The sequence below is a fragment of the Ascaphus truei genome, chromosome 2 (assembly GCF_040206685.1).
Source record: "Ascaphus truei isolate aAscTru1 chromosome 2, aAscTru1.hap1, whole genome shotgun sequence".
NCBI classification, from domain to species: domain Eukaryota; kingdom Metazoa; phylum Chordata; class Amphibia; order Anura; family Ascaphidae; genus Ascaphus; species Ascaphus truei.
In genome coordinates, this window is record NC_134484.1 from 463,401,086 (window position 1) to 463,414,579 (window position 13,494).

The 13,494-nt window shown below is 39.1% G+C and overlaps 1 long non-coding RNA gene across 1 annotated transcript; it reads right to left on the reverse strand.

Moving 5' to 3' along the window:
* Positions 1–6,976: 6,976 nt before the first annotated feature.
* On the reverse strand, positions 6,977–8,384 carry LOC142488812 (uncharacterized). The gene is made up of 3 exons (XR_012799676.1): positions 8,264–8,384; positions 7,489–7,527; positions 6,977–7,119 (listed from the first exon to the last, which is right to left on the reverse strand). It is a non-coding gene; the product is annotated as an uncharacterized LOC142488812 (long non-coding RNA).
* Positions 8,385–13,494: the final 5,110 nt, after the last annotated feature.

The following is a 13,494-nucleotide window of genomic DNA, read 5'->3' on the forward strand; positions in this document are numbered from 1 at the left end:
AGGCAACGCATTTTTTTGGCAAATGCTTGTTTCCAATTGATTGTTATTTTTTCTATTTCTGTTAACTGTTTTCAATAAATTGTTTGGTATTTGGATGGCTTGTTTTTATTACATTTTAGGATTGGCTAGCGGTTTTATTTCTTGATTAGTTTTGTTGGTTAATTGTATTCTTTTATTTTGGTATATTTAATTTTTATACTTTTGTTGCTTTTGTGTTAGAATAATTTTATTGCTGTGTAGTTGAGGCTTTTTAGATTGTTTATTCTTGTGGTGATTAGGTGCTTGTTTATTTCTTTAATTGTTGTGTATTGCTGTGCTTGAGTGTTTTAATAATGTAGGTTGGCCATTGACTGCTATAGTGGCTTATCCTGCCTATATTATATAGGTATGATGTACCACTGTGCCAATCAATGGGTAGAGGGTGGGGGTACTTGTGCGGGTGGGTGGTTAGTCCTCCTGTGTGGGTAGCTTAATTACTTTAGTGGTTATTAATCGCTAAGGTGATTAAGGGGCTAGTGGCCATTAGTTTGTATTTTTTTTGTACTCCTGCTGCCAACGGAGGACATGGACCTGGAGAATGCTAATGAGGATGCCCTTGTTGATGACAGGGGTAAGTAGAAAGTTGTATTTACTTTATTTATGCTGGTTGGCTAATGTTTGATTTTATAATGAGCAACTGAGCTATTATCCATATCTGTATAATAGTTATTTTGCCCATTACTGTACTTGTGGTGGGGAGGGAGTTGTTGGAGGTACAGGAGGTGGGTAGTAGGGTTGCTGTGAATAGTTTTCTTTATTGGAGGTAGAGGGATTGGGTGAAGGGAGTATTATCCACAAGAATGGATATTTAAGCCTACCGCTATGGTAGTTATGGGTTAACTCCTCCCCCAACCCTCCTGACAGGCCTAACCACCCACCCTGGGGCTACTACCCCCTTCATCCACCCCTTCAGCCCCCAATAAACAGACTATTGAAGTTAAAAACCTTTATTCCCTTAGAGCAGGGGTGAGCAAACTTTTTATGCCGAGCCCCCCTTTTCATCCATGAAATTTCTCGGGCTCCCCCTGCCTGATGTAATTAAAATTTTCGTTGTATTCCAGGGGGAGCATGGAGGGAAATAGAACAAAAAAGACAAAAAAACAATCTAAGTGTAGACAGTTTTTAAATTCTGTAATATTAAGTGTCTTGTCTTGGCTCGTATGTTGTGCCTACTTACAAGATGTAAGTTGTAATCAAGCGGTTTAGACACACAATGGTCTCTGCTGAGGTAGTTGTTCTCCACTCTGTGAGGCGGTCTCCAGTTGTCAGCTCAGCAACCAAGTGTATGTGAAGAAAAATTATACCATAGTGCAGACCAATATAATGATAAAACTAAACTTTATAAATTTAAAAATGAACACTTACAATAAAAATGAATATATTAAGCATTGTTCACAATCTATGTGATCAGGGAGAGAAGAGTGTGTTATACTTCAGGCTCACCCGCCTCTTCCGATGGGACTTGTTGTATTCAGCCTCTCTCTGCGACGCTATGTCTCCGGTGGTGGACTGTGTGACCCAGGCTGTATCTTCCCGTGGGCTGTTGGACTCCCCTTCAGCTATTGTACATCAGTACTGCGCTTGGAGCTGCCTTTCGGGTGGATGATGTCGCCTCTCTCACCGCCGGTGCGTCACTTCCGCTTTGTCCCGTCACGTCACTTCCGGGCGCGGCTGGTTGAATTTCTGAATGGCGATCACGCCTCTCTCCTCTCCCCTCTCAGGACGGCTCCCACTCTACGCGTTTCGCCAGAAAAGGGTGTGTGGCTTCCTCAGGAGTGTACCGCCCCTTGCACTCGGGTGTCTTTTATATCCTCCCCAATTGGTATTTGATTGTAAACACTTGTACAAATCACTTTAAAACACATGGTCTGCACTGGTTGTCATCTCTGCTTCTATACATATGGTGGAGCACTTTTTTTGAGAAGAAAATTCTCTGACTAGTTTTACAATTTAACCTCTTCCTTTCTCTATGGAGATGTGGAAAAAATTTGATCCTAATACTCTTATATTAAAAGGATGATCTCTGTATACAGAAGGAGATCAAGGGGACTTTGGTTATGTCCTTAATATAGGACTCGTTTGGTAGAAGGAATATGTTATTTAATAGGTCAATTTTTGATAGGATCTAGATTGATCCTGTTTTTCTTGCAGGGAATAGATTACAACATAAATATTGAATTGCAAAGAGCAATGAGGAGTCAAGGGAAAACAAGGGGGGAGGGAAAAAAATTCCTTTTTGATAAATTCTAAGGGCCTCAGAGGAGTAACAATCAAATATGAAATATTTCTTACTACAAAAAGTAGAAATGTATAAAAAATGCGAGCTCCATCATATATATGAATACATATACTCTCATTACATGTTATACATAGGTTTTCAAGAGGGGTTGATGATATAATCAATATACAAATTCACATGATTGAATAAGTGGGAAATACATGACCTTTTTGATAATAATGTTCACAGTGCAAATATTAAAGTCATTAAATTGATGAGACTTATAAGACCTTATATTCTACAGCACTTCTTCAATATATATATATATACAGAGTCTTTATATAGATGTTGAAAAAACTTTTCATATTCTTTGTATATCTGGGGGAACTATGCTGGAGTGACAACAGTGACATAAACATTTTCTATTTGAATAACAGATGTTCATTGCGTGCTGTGGGAGATGAAAAAAAGGAAAGAGACAACAGAGAATGGAGAAAGCAAAAAAACGGTTAGTTTTATCCATTAATTATTAATCTCAATGAACTACAAAAATGGTGCCATCTCTATTTCCATGTTCAGGCCCCTGGGGGAGAGGGTCCGCAACCTGTGAATCCAAAAAGTCTCCCTCTTAACGAGTTCCAGATTGCGATCTCCCCCCCGCCAGTGGCCCGCAACATGTTCTATAGGCATGTATGTCAGACCCGTGGTGTCCCCCTGGTGCTTTTCCATGAAGTGTTTGGAAAGACTGTGTGTTAGGAGAGATCTTTTAATGCTGCTCAGATGTTCTATGATTCTAGTTCGTATTTGTCTCTCAGTCTTCCCCACATACTGCAGTTTGCATGGGCACTCCAGGAGGTACACCACATGGTCTGACCTACAGGTCAAACTAGATTGTATAGTAAATCTCTCTCCTGTATTGTTTGATGTAAATTCCAGTTTGTCATTGGATTTAAATTGACATGCTCTACATGTCTTACATGCATGAAAGCCTTTACTAGATTGTAACCAGTTTTGAGGTTTAGATTTTTGTTTAAGGACACTCGGGGCTAGTGTATTTTTTAGGTTTCGCGCCTTCCTGAAAACAATATTGGGGTGCTCTGGTAGTTCTTTTCCCAAAACTGGGTCATTCTTTAATATGGCCCAGTGTTTGTGTATGATTTTCCTAATTTCCTTAGCTTCCCCATTATATGTTGTGAGAAATGCGAAATCCAGCTTATTTGTTGTTATTTTGTCTTTCCCCTTAGATTTCAGAAGGTCTCCCCTCTCCAGTTGGTCTATTTTTAGTAAGGCCTCATCTAGCTTATCCTCTTTATATTTCTTTTCTATAAATCTCTCCTTTAGTTTTGTTGATTGTTGTAGAAATGTTTCTCTCTCACTGCAGTTCCTTTTGATTCTAGTGAACTGACTGGATGGAACCCCGTCCATCCACCTTGGAAGATGGCAGCTAGTCCGCAAGATGTAGTTGTTTTTATCTGTTTCCTTAAAAAATGTTTTTGTCTTAATTAGATCATTTTCTATATAGATTTCTAGGTCTAAATAGTTCACTTTTTTGTCACTGTACTCACTCGTAAATTTAAGATTCAGCTCTTCGTTCTCCATGCCTATTAGGAATTCTTTCAACTTACTTTCTCCGTTCCCCCAAATTAGGTACACATCGTTGATGAAACGACGCCAGAGGACCAGGCCCTCCCCAAGCTCTCCATTCGGCCAGATGTTATCCTCCTCCCAAGACGCCATGAATAGGTTGGCGTAGCTCGGGGCGAACCTGGTCCCCATCGCCGTTCCTCGTTTCTGCAGATAATAACTGCCTTCGTACCAGAAGAAGTTGTGCTGTAAAATAAACATAATTCCATCAATAATGAAATTTGCCTGTGTTTCTGCAAGGTCTGTGTCTTTCATTAAAAATCTTTTTATGGCCCTGCATCCTTTTGTGTGGTCAATTGATGTATATAACGATACAACATCGCATGTAGCCATTATGAATTGTCTTTCCCATTTCACTTTACTTAGTGTATTTAGTAAATCTGTGGTGTCTTTTAAATATGCTTTTTGTTGCGTGACATATTTCTGGAGGAATATGTCTATGTACAGTGACAAATTCGCTGTTAGTGAGTCAATCCCCGAGACTATAGGTCTACCTGGGGGATTGACTTCACTCTTGTGGATTTTTGGCAGCTGGTAAAATACCGGAACTTTTGATTTGTCACTGTACAGAAATCTATATTCCCCCTCATCAAGTACTTCAGTGTTCTTACCCCTCTCTAATAAACACTTGAGCTCTTCTGTAAATTCATTTATTGGATTCTTTTTCAGTTTAATGTATGTTTCCTCGTCTCCCAATAGTCTTAAAGATTCCTGATTATACTTATCTCTGTCCATTAGGACAGTACCTCCCCCTTTATCAGCCTGTTTTATCACCAATTCTTCATTTTCTGTAATTTCTTTCAAGGCTGCTCTTTCTTGTTTGGTGAGATTTTCTTTTAATTTATGTTTACATTCCGCCAGGTTCTCAAAATCTGTATTTATCATCTGGAAAAAAGTTTCCAGATGATTACCCTTGGCAAATTGAGGGTAGAAGGAGGATTTAGGTTTTAGACCTGTATGTATCATGTTAGCCTCTTGAGTCACTATTGGAGGAATGCTAGGTCCCAATCTAGGGGCTTGGTCTTTAGCCATAAAGAACCTTTTGAGAGTTAGCTTACGTAGAAATCTATTTGCATCCATAAAGAGATCAAAACTGCTATGACTCTTTACTGGAGCAAATGACAATCCCTTCGAAATTACACTTTTTTGTGTGTCTGTCAATATAACTTTACTTAAATTGAATACACTACTCTTAGGCTCTATCTGGCACTTCTCTTTCTTTCGTGATCTTTGTCTCCCCCCCCCTCTTTCCTCTGACTGTCGGCTTCTTTTTAATTTCCCTTTTTCCTGTGTTCTCTGTTGGTAATTCGGTTTGTCCTCTAAATTCGAAGACGTCCCTTTCTCTAAAAAAGAATCTGCATCATGTTGTTCCCTTGTAAGTGATTGACTCCTCTCCCTGCTTCTGTCTTTTCTGTCATGACTCCGTCCTGGAGACCTGTGTGTTTTTTGTCGTCTCTCTTTATCTCTTTGGGCTCTTTTATCTTTGTTAATGGGTGTAAAATTGGCCCTGCTTCTCTCAATTGAACTGAAACTGTTCGAGGGTTTGGTGTCCACTGAACGTGATTCGCCTTCCCCTCTTTCAGTGTCTGTTCTTAATCTCTCCCTAGAGGTGCTTCTATCTCTATTAGGTGCCCAGCTCTTGTAATTATTACCCCGATAATGTTGACTGTTCTTGCCTTTATAATTCCCTCTTCCCTGATCCCATTCTCTTCTAATTCTTCTTTTTTTCCAAGTCCTTTGTTCTCCCTTTAAATAATCTTCCTCATCCCTTTTGAATTTGCCTAACTTGGCTGTCTCTACTTCTTTTTCTAATGTGTCAATTTTCTTTTGCAAGGCCTTATCTTTTTCTTTGAACTCGTGTGTATCCTCTAGGGGAATTAGTCTTTCCTGGATTTCCAGTATGTCCTCATCTAATTTCTTAAGATGGTTGTTTTGTTGTTCAATGATTAAATCTATCAATGTAAAAGAACATTTGTCCAAAACATCATTCCATCTTAATAGAAACTCACTGTCTTCTAGATCATAAGAGGGACTAATTGAGATCCTTAATCCCCTCGGTATGCGGTTACACCTTTTATATTCTTCTAGGAACGTGACATCAAGCCACTTCCTAGTGTCCCTTACAAAAAGTTTTTCAAGTTTGGCAAATTCAATTTCCACTGTATTCCCCATGTTATTATCAACCTCAATTACTTCTTCTGTAGTGTTGTTAAATTTAACAGTTCTAGATAATCTCTTAGAGAACACATTGCTACCTCTTGTCACCATTTTTACTAATAGTAAGCAGCCCAATCACCCTTGATTACAAGGGTAATCATCTGGAAACTTTTTTCCAGATGATAAATACAGATTTTGAGAACCTGGCGGAATGTAAACATAAATTAAAAGAAAATCTCACCAAACAAGAAAGAGCAGCCTTGAAAGAAATTACAGAAAATGAAGAATTGGTGATAAAACAGGCTGATAAAGGGGGAGGTACTGTCCTAATGGACAGAGATAAGTATAATCAGGAATCTTTAAGACTACTGGGAGACGAGGAAACATACATTAAACTGAAAAAGAATCCAATAAATGAATTTACAGAAGAGCTCAAGTGTTTATTAGAGAGGGGTAAGAACACTGAAGTACTTGATGAGGGGGAATATAGATTTCTGTACAGTGACAAATCAAAAGTTCCGGTATTTTACCAGCTGCCAAAAATCCACAAGAGTGAAGTCAATCCCCCAGGTAGACCTATAGTCTCGGGGATTGACTCACTAACAGCGAATTTGTCACTGTACATAGACATATTCCTCCAGAAATATGTCACGCAACAAAAAGCATATTTAAAAGACACCACAGATTTACTAAATACACTAAGTAAAGTGAAATGGGAAAGACAATTCATAATGGCTACATGCGATGTTGTATCGTTATATACATCAATTGACCACACCAAAGGATGCAGGGCCATAAAAAGATTTTTAATGAAAGACACAGACCTTGCAGAAACACAGGCAAATTTCATTATTGATGGAATTATGTTTATTTTACAGCACAACTTCTTCTGGTACGAAGGCAGATATTATCTGCAGAAACGAGGAACGGCGATGGGGACCAGGTTCGCCCCGAGCTACGCCAACCTATTCATGGCGTCTTGGGAGGAGGATAACATCTGGCCGAATGGAGAGCTTGGGGAGGGCCTGGTCCTCTGGCGTCGTTTCATCGACGATGTGTACCTAATTTGGGGGAACGGAGAAAGTAAGTTGAAAGAATTCCTAATAGGCATGGAGAACGAAGAGCTGAATCTTAAATTTACGAGTGAGTACAGTGACAAAAAAGTGAACTATTTAGACCTAGAAATCTATATAGAAAATGATCTAATTAAGACAAAAACATTTTTTAAGGAAACAGATAAAAACAACTACATCTTGCGGACTACTGTAGCTGCCATCTTCCAAGGTGGATGGACGGGGTTCCATCCAGTCAGTTCACTAGAATCAAAAGGAACTGCAGTGAGAGAGAAACATTTCTACAACAATCAACAAAACTAAAGGAGAGATTTATAGAAAAGAAATATAAAGAGGATAAGCTAGATGAGGCCTTACTAAAAATAGACCAACTGGAGAGGGGAGACCTTCTGAAATCTAAGGGGAAAGACAAAATAACAACAAATAAGCTGGATTTCGCATTTCTCACAACATATAATGGGGAAGCTAAGGAAATTAGGAAAATCATACACAAACACTGGGCCATATTAAAGAATGACCCAGTTTTGGGAAAAGAACTACCAGAGCACCCCAATATTGTTTTCAGGAAGGCGCGAAACCTAAAAAATACACTAGCCCCGAGTGTCCTTAAACAAAAATCTAAACCTCAAAACTGGTTACAATCTAGTAAAGGCTTTCATGCATGTAAGACATGTAGAGCATGTCAATTTAAATCCAATGACAAACTGGAATTTACATCAAACAATACAGGAGAGAGATTTACTATACAATCTAGTTTGACCTGTAGGTCAGACCATGTGGTGTACCTCCTGGAGTGCCCATGCAAACTGCAGTATGTGGGGAAGACTGAGAGACAAATACGAACTAGAATCATAGAACATCTGAGCAGCATTAAAAGATCTCTCCTAACACACAGTCTTTCCAAACACTTCATGGAAAAGCACCAGGGGGACACCACGGGTCTGACATACATGCCTATAGAACATGTTGCGGGCCACTGGCGGGGGGGAGATCGCAATCTGGAACTCGTTAAGAGGGAGACTTTTTGGATTCACAGGTTGCGGACCCTCTCCCCCAGGGGCCTGAACATGGAAATAGAGATGGCACCATTTTTGTAGTTCATTGAGATTAATAATTAATGGATAAAACTAACCGGTTTTTTGCTTTCTCCATTCTCTGTTGTCTCTTTCCTTTTTTTCATCTCCCACAGCACGCAATGAACATCTGTTATTCAAATAGAAAATGTTTATGTCACTGTTGTCACTCCAGCATAGTTCCCCCAGATATACAAAGAATATGAAAAGTTTTTTCAACATCTATATAAAGACTCTGTATATATATATATTGAAGAAGTGCTGTAGAATATAAGGTCTTATAAGTCTCATCAATTTAATGACTTTAATATTTGCACTGTGAACATTATTATCAAAAAGGTCATGTATTTCCCACTTATTCAATCATGTGAATTTGTATATTGATTATATCATCAACCCCTCTTGAAAACCTATGTATAACATGTAATGAGAGTATATGTATTCATATATATGATGGAGCTCCCATTTTTTATACATTTCTACTTTTTGTAGTAAGAAATATTTCATATTTGATTGTTACTCCTCTGAGGCCCTTAGAATTTATCAAAAAGGAATTTTTTTCCCTCCCCCCTTGTTTTCCCTTGACTCCTCATTGCTCTTTGCAATTCAATATTTATGTTGTAATCTATTCCCTGCAAGAAAAACAGGATCAATCTAGATCCTATCAAAAATTGACCTATTAAATAACATATTCCTTCTACCAAACGAGTCCTATATTAAGGACATAACCAAAGTCCCCTTGATCTCCTTCTGTATACAGAGATCATCCTTTTAATATAAGAGTATTAGGATCAAATTTTTTCCACATCTCCATAGAGAAAGGAAGAGGTTAAATTGTAAAACTAGTCAGAGAATTTTCTTCTCAAAAAAAGTGCTCCACCATATGTATAGAAGCAGAGATGACAACCAGTGCAGACCATGTGTTTTAAAGTGATTTGTACAAGTGTTTACAATCAAATACCAATTGGGGAGGATATAAAAGACACCCGAGTGCAAGGGGCGGTACACTCCTGAGGAAGCCACACACCCTTTTCTGGCGAAACGCGTAGAGTGGGAGCCGTCCTGAGAGGGGAGAGGAGAGAGGCGTGATCGCCATTCAGAAATTCAACCAGCCGCGCCCGGAAGTGACGTGACGGGACAAAGCGGAAGTGACGCACCGGCGGTGAGAGAGGCGACATCATCCACCCGAAAGGCAGCTCCAAGCGCAGTACTGATGTACAATAGCTGAAGGGGAGTCCAACAGCCCACGGGAAGATACAGCCTGGGTCACACAGTCCACCACCGGAGACATAGCGTCGCAGAGAGAGGCTGAATGCAACAAGTCCCATCGGAAGAGGCGGGTGAGCCTGAAGTATAACACACTCTTCTCTCCCTGATCACATAGATTGTGAACAATGCTTAATATATTCATTTTTATTGTAAGTGTTCATTTTTAAATTTATAAAGTTTAGTTTTATCATTATATTGGTCTGCACTATGGTATCATTTTTCTTCACATACACTTGGTTGCTGAGCTGACAACTGGAGACCGCTTCACAGAGTGGAGAACAACTACCTCAGCAGAGACCATTGTGTGTCTAAACCGCTTGATTACAACTTACATCTTGTAAGTAGGCACAACATACGAGCCAAGACAAGACACTTAATATTACAGTATTTAAAAACTGTCTACACTTAGATTGTTTTTTTGTCTTTTTTGTTCTATTTCCCTCCATGCTCCCCCTGGAATACAACGAAAGTGACGATTTGCGGGACTAGCGAAACCAGTCCCTACCAGCTGGGTTTGAGCAGGGGGTTTGAACCTTTTATATATCATTTGCACGTTATTTGAGCACGTCTTTATTATTGTAAAATCAAATAGATTTTGCTAAAACCACTCACTGTATAGTTTTTAGTGAAACACTAATAGAGTTAGCGCAGTTTTTTCACCTTCACTTAGCACGTATCTTGGTTTCTGGTGATTGGGCTGCTTACTATTAGTAAAAATGGCGACAAGAGGTAGCAATGTGTTCTCTAAGAGATTATCTAGAACTGTTAAATTTAACAACACTACAGAAGAAGTAATTGAGGTTGATAATAACATGGGGAATACAGTGGAAATTGAATTTGCCAAACTTGAAAAACTTTTTGTAAGGGACACTAGGAAGTGGCTTGATGTCACGTTCCTAGAAGAATATAAAAGGTGTAACCGCATACCGAGGGGATTAAGGATCTCAATTAGTCCCTCTTTTGATCTAGAAGACAGTGAGTTTCTATTAAGATGGAATGATGTTTTGGACAAATGTTCTTTTACATTGATAGATTTAATCATTGAACAACAAAACAACCATCTTAAGAAATTAGATGAGGACATACTGGAAATCCAGGAAAGACTAATTCCCCTAGAGGATACACACGAGTTCAAAGAAAAAGATAAGGCCTTGCAAAAGAAAATTGACACATTAGAAAAAGAAGTAGAGACAGCCAAGTTAGGCAAATTCAAAAGGGATGAGGAAGATTATTTAAAGGGAGAACAAAGGACTTGGAAAAAAAGAAGAATTAGAAGAGAATGGGATCAGGGAAGAGGGAATTATAAAGGCAAGAACAGTCAACATTATCGGGGTAATAATTACAAGAGCTGGGCACCTAATAGAGATAGAAGCACCTCTAGGGAGAGATTAAGAACAGACACTGAAAGAGGGGAAGGCGAATCACGTTCAGTGGACACCAAACCCTCGAACAGTTTCAGTTCAATTGAGAGAAGCAGGGCCAATTTTACACCCATTAACAAAGATAAAAGAGCCCAAAGAGATAAAGAGAGACGACAAAAAACACACAGGTCTCCAGGACGGAGTCATGACAGAAAAGACAGAAGCAGGGAGAGGAGTCAATCACTTACAAGGGAACAACATGATGCAGATTCTTTTTTAGAGAAAGGGACGTCTTCGAATTTAGAGGACAAACCGAATTATCAACAGAGAACACAGGAAAAAGGGAAATTAAAAAGAAGCCGACAGTCAGAGGAAAGAGGGGGGGGAGACAAAGATCACGAAAGAAAGAGAAGTGCCAGATAGAGCCTAAGAGTAGTGTATTCAATTTAAGTAAAGTTATATTGACAGACACACAAAAAAGTGTAATTTCGAAGGGATTGTCATTTGCTCCAGTAAAGAGTCATAGCAGTTTTGATCTCTTTATGGATGCAAATAGATTTCTACGTAAGCTAACTCTCAAAAGGTTCTTTATGGCTAAAGACCAAGCCCCTAGATTGGGACCTAGCATTCCTCCAATAGTGACTCAAGAGGCTAACATGATACATACAGGTCTAAAACCTAAATCCTCCTTCTACCCTCAATTTGCCAAGGGTAATCATCTGGAAACTTTTTTCCAGATGATAAATACAGATTTTGAGAACCTGGCGGAATGTAAACATAAATTAAAAGAAAATCTCACCAAACAAGAAAGAGCAGCCTTGAAAGAAATTACAGAAAATGAAGAATTGGTGATAAAACAGGCTGATAAAGGGGGAGGTACTGTCCTAATGGACAGAGATAAGTATAATCAGGAATCTTTAAGACTATTGGGAGACGAGGAAACATACATTAAACTGAAAAAGAATCCAATAAATGAATTTACAGAAGAGCTCAAGTGTTTATTAGAGAGGGGTAAGAACACTGAAGTACTTGATGAGGGGGAATATAGATTTCTGTACAGTGACAAATCAAAAGTTCCGGTATTTTACCAGCTGCCAAAAATCCACAAGAGTGAAGTCAATCCCCCAGGTAGACCTATAGTCTCGGGGATTGACTCACTAACAGCGAATTTGTCACTGTACATAGACATATTCCTCCAGAAATATGTCACGCAACAAAAAGCATATTTAAAAGACACCACAGATTTACTAAATACACTAAGTAAAGTGAAATGGGAAAGACAATTCATAATGGCTACATGCGATGTTGTATCGTTATATACATCAATTGACCACACCAAAGGATGCAGGGCCATAAAAAGATTTTTAATGAAAGACACAGACCTTGCAGAAACACAGGCAAATTTCATTATTGATGGAATTATGTTTATTTTACAGCACAACTTCTTCTGGTACGAAGGCAGTTATTATCTGCAGAAACGAGGAACGGCGATGGGGACCAGGTTCGCCCCGAGCTACGCCAACCTATTCATGGCGTCTTGGGAGGAGGATAACATCTGGCCGAATGGAGAGCTTGGGAAAGGGCCTGGTCCTCTGGCGTCGTTTCATCGACGATGTGTACCTAATTTGGGGGAACGGAGAAAGTAAGTTGAAAGAATTCCTAATAGGCATGGAGAACGAAGAGCTGAATCTTAAATTTACGAGTGAGTACAGTGACAAAAAAGTGAACTATTTAGACCTAGAAATCTATATAGAAAATGATCTAATTAAGACAAAAACATTTTTTAAGGAAACAGATAAAAACAACTACATCTTGCGGACTAGCTGCCATCTTCTAAGGTGGATGGACGGGGTTCCATCCAGTCAGTTCACTAGAATCAAAAGGAACTGCAGTGAGAGAGAAACATTTCTACAACAATCAACAAAACTAAAGGAGAGATTTATAGAAAAGAAATATAAAGAGGATAAGCTAGATGAGGCCTTACTAAAAATAGACCAACTGGAGAGGGGAGACCTTCTGAAATCTAAGGGGAAAGACAAAATAACAACAAATAAGCTGGATTTCGCATTTCTCACAACATATAATGGGGAAGCTAAGGAAATTAGGAAAATCATACACAAACACTGGGCCATATTAAAGAATGACCCAGTTTTGGGAAAAGAACTACCAGAGCACCCCAATATTGTTTTCAGGAAGGCGCGAAACCTAAAAAATACACTAGCCCCGAGTGTCCTTAAACAAAAATCTAAACCTCAAAACTGGTTACAATCTAGTAAAGGCTTTCATGCATGTAAGACATGTAAAGCATGTCAATTTAAATCCAATGACAAACTGGAATTTACATCAAACAATACAGGAGAGAGATTTACTATACAATCTAGTTTGACCTGTAGGTCAGACCATGTGGTGTACCTCCTGGAGTGCCCATGCAAACTGCAGTATGTGGGGAAGACTGAGAGACAAATACGAACTAGAATCATAGAACATCTGAGCAGCATTAAAAGATCTCTCCTAACACACAGTCTTTCCAAACACTTCATGGAAAAGCACCAGGGGGACACCACGGGTCTGACATACATGCCTATAGAACATGTTGCGGGCCACTGGCGGGGGGGAGATCGCAATCTGGAACTCGTTAAGAGGGAGACTTTTTGGATTCA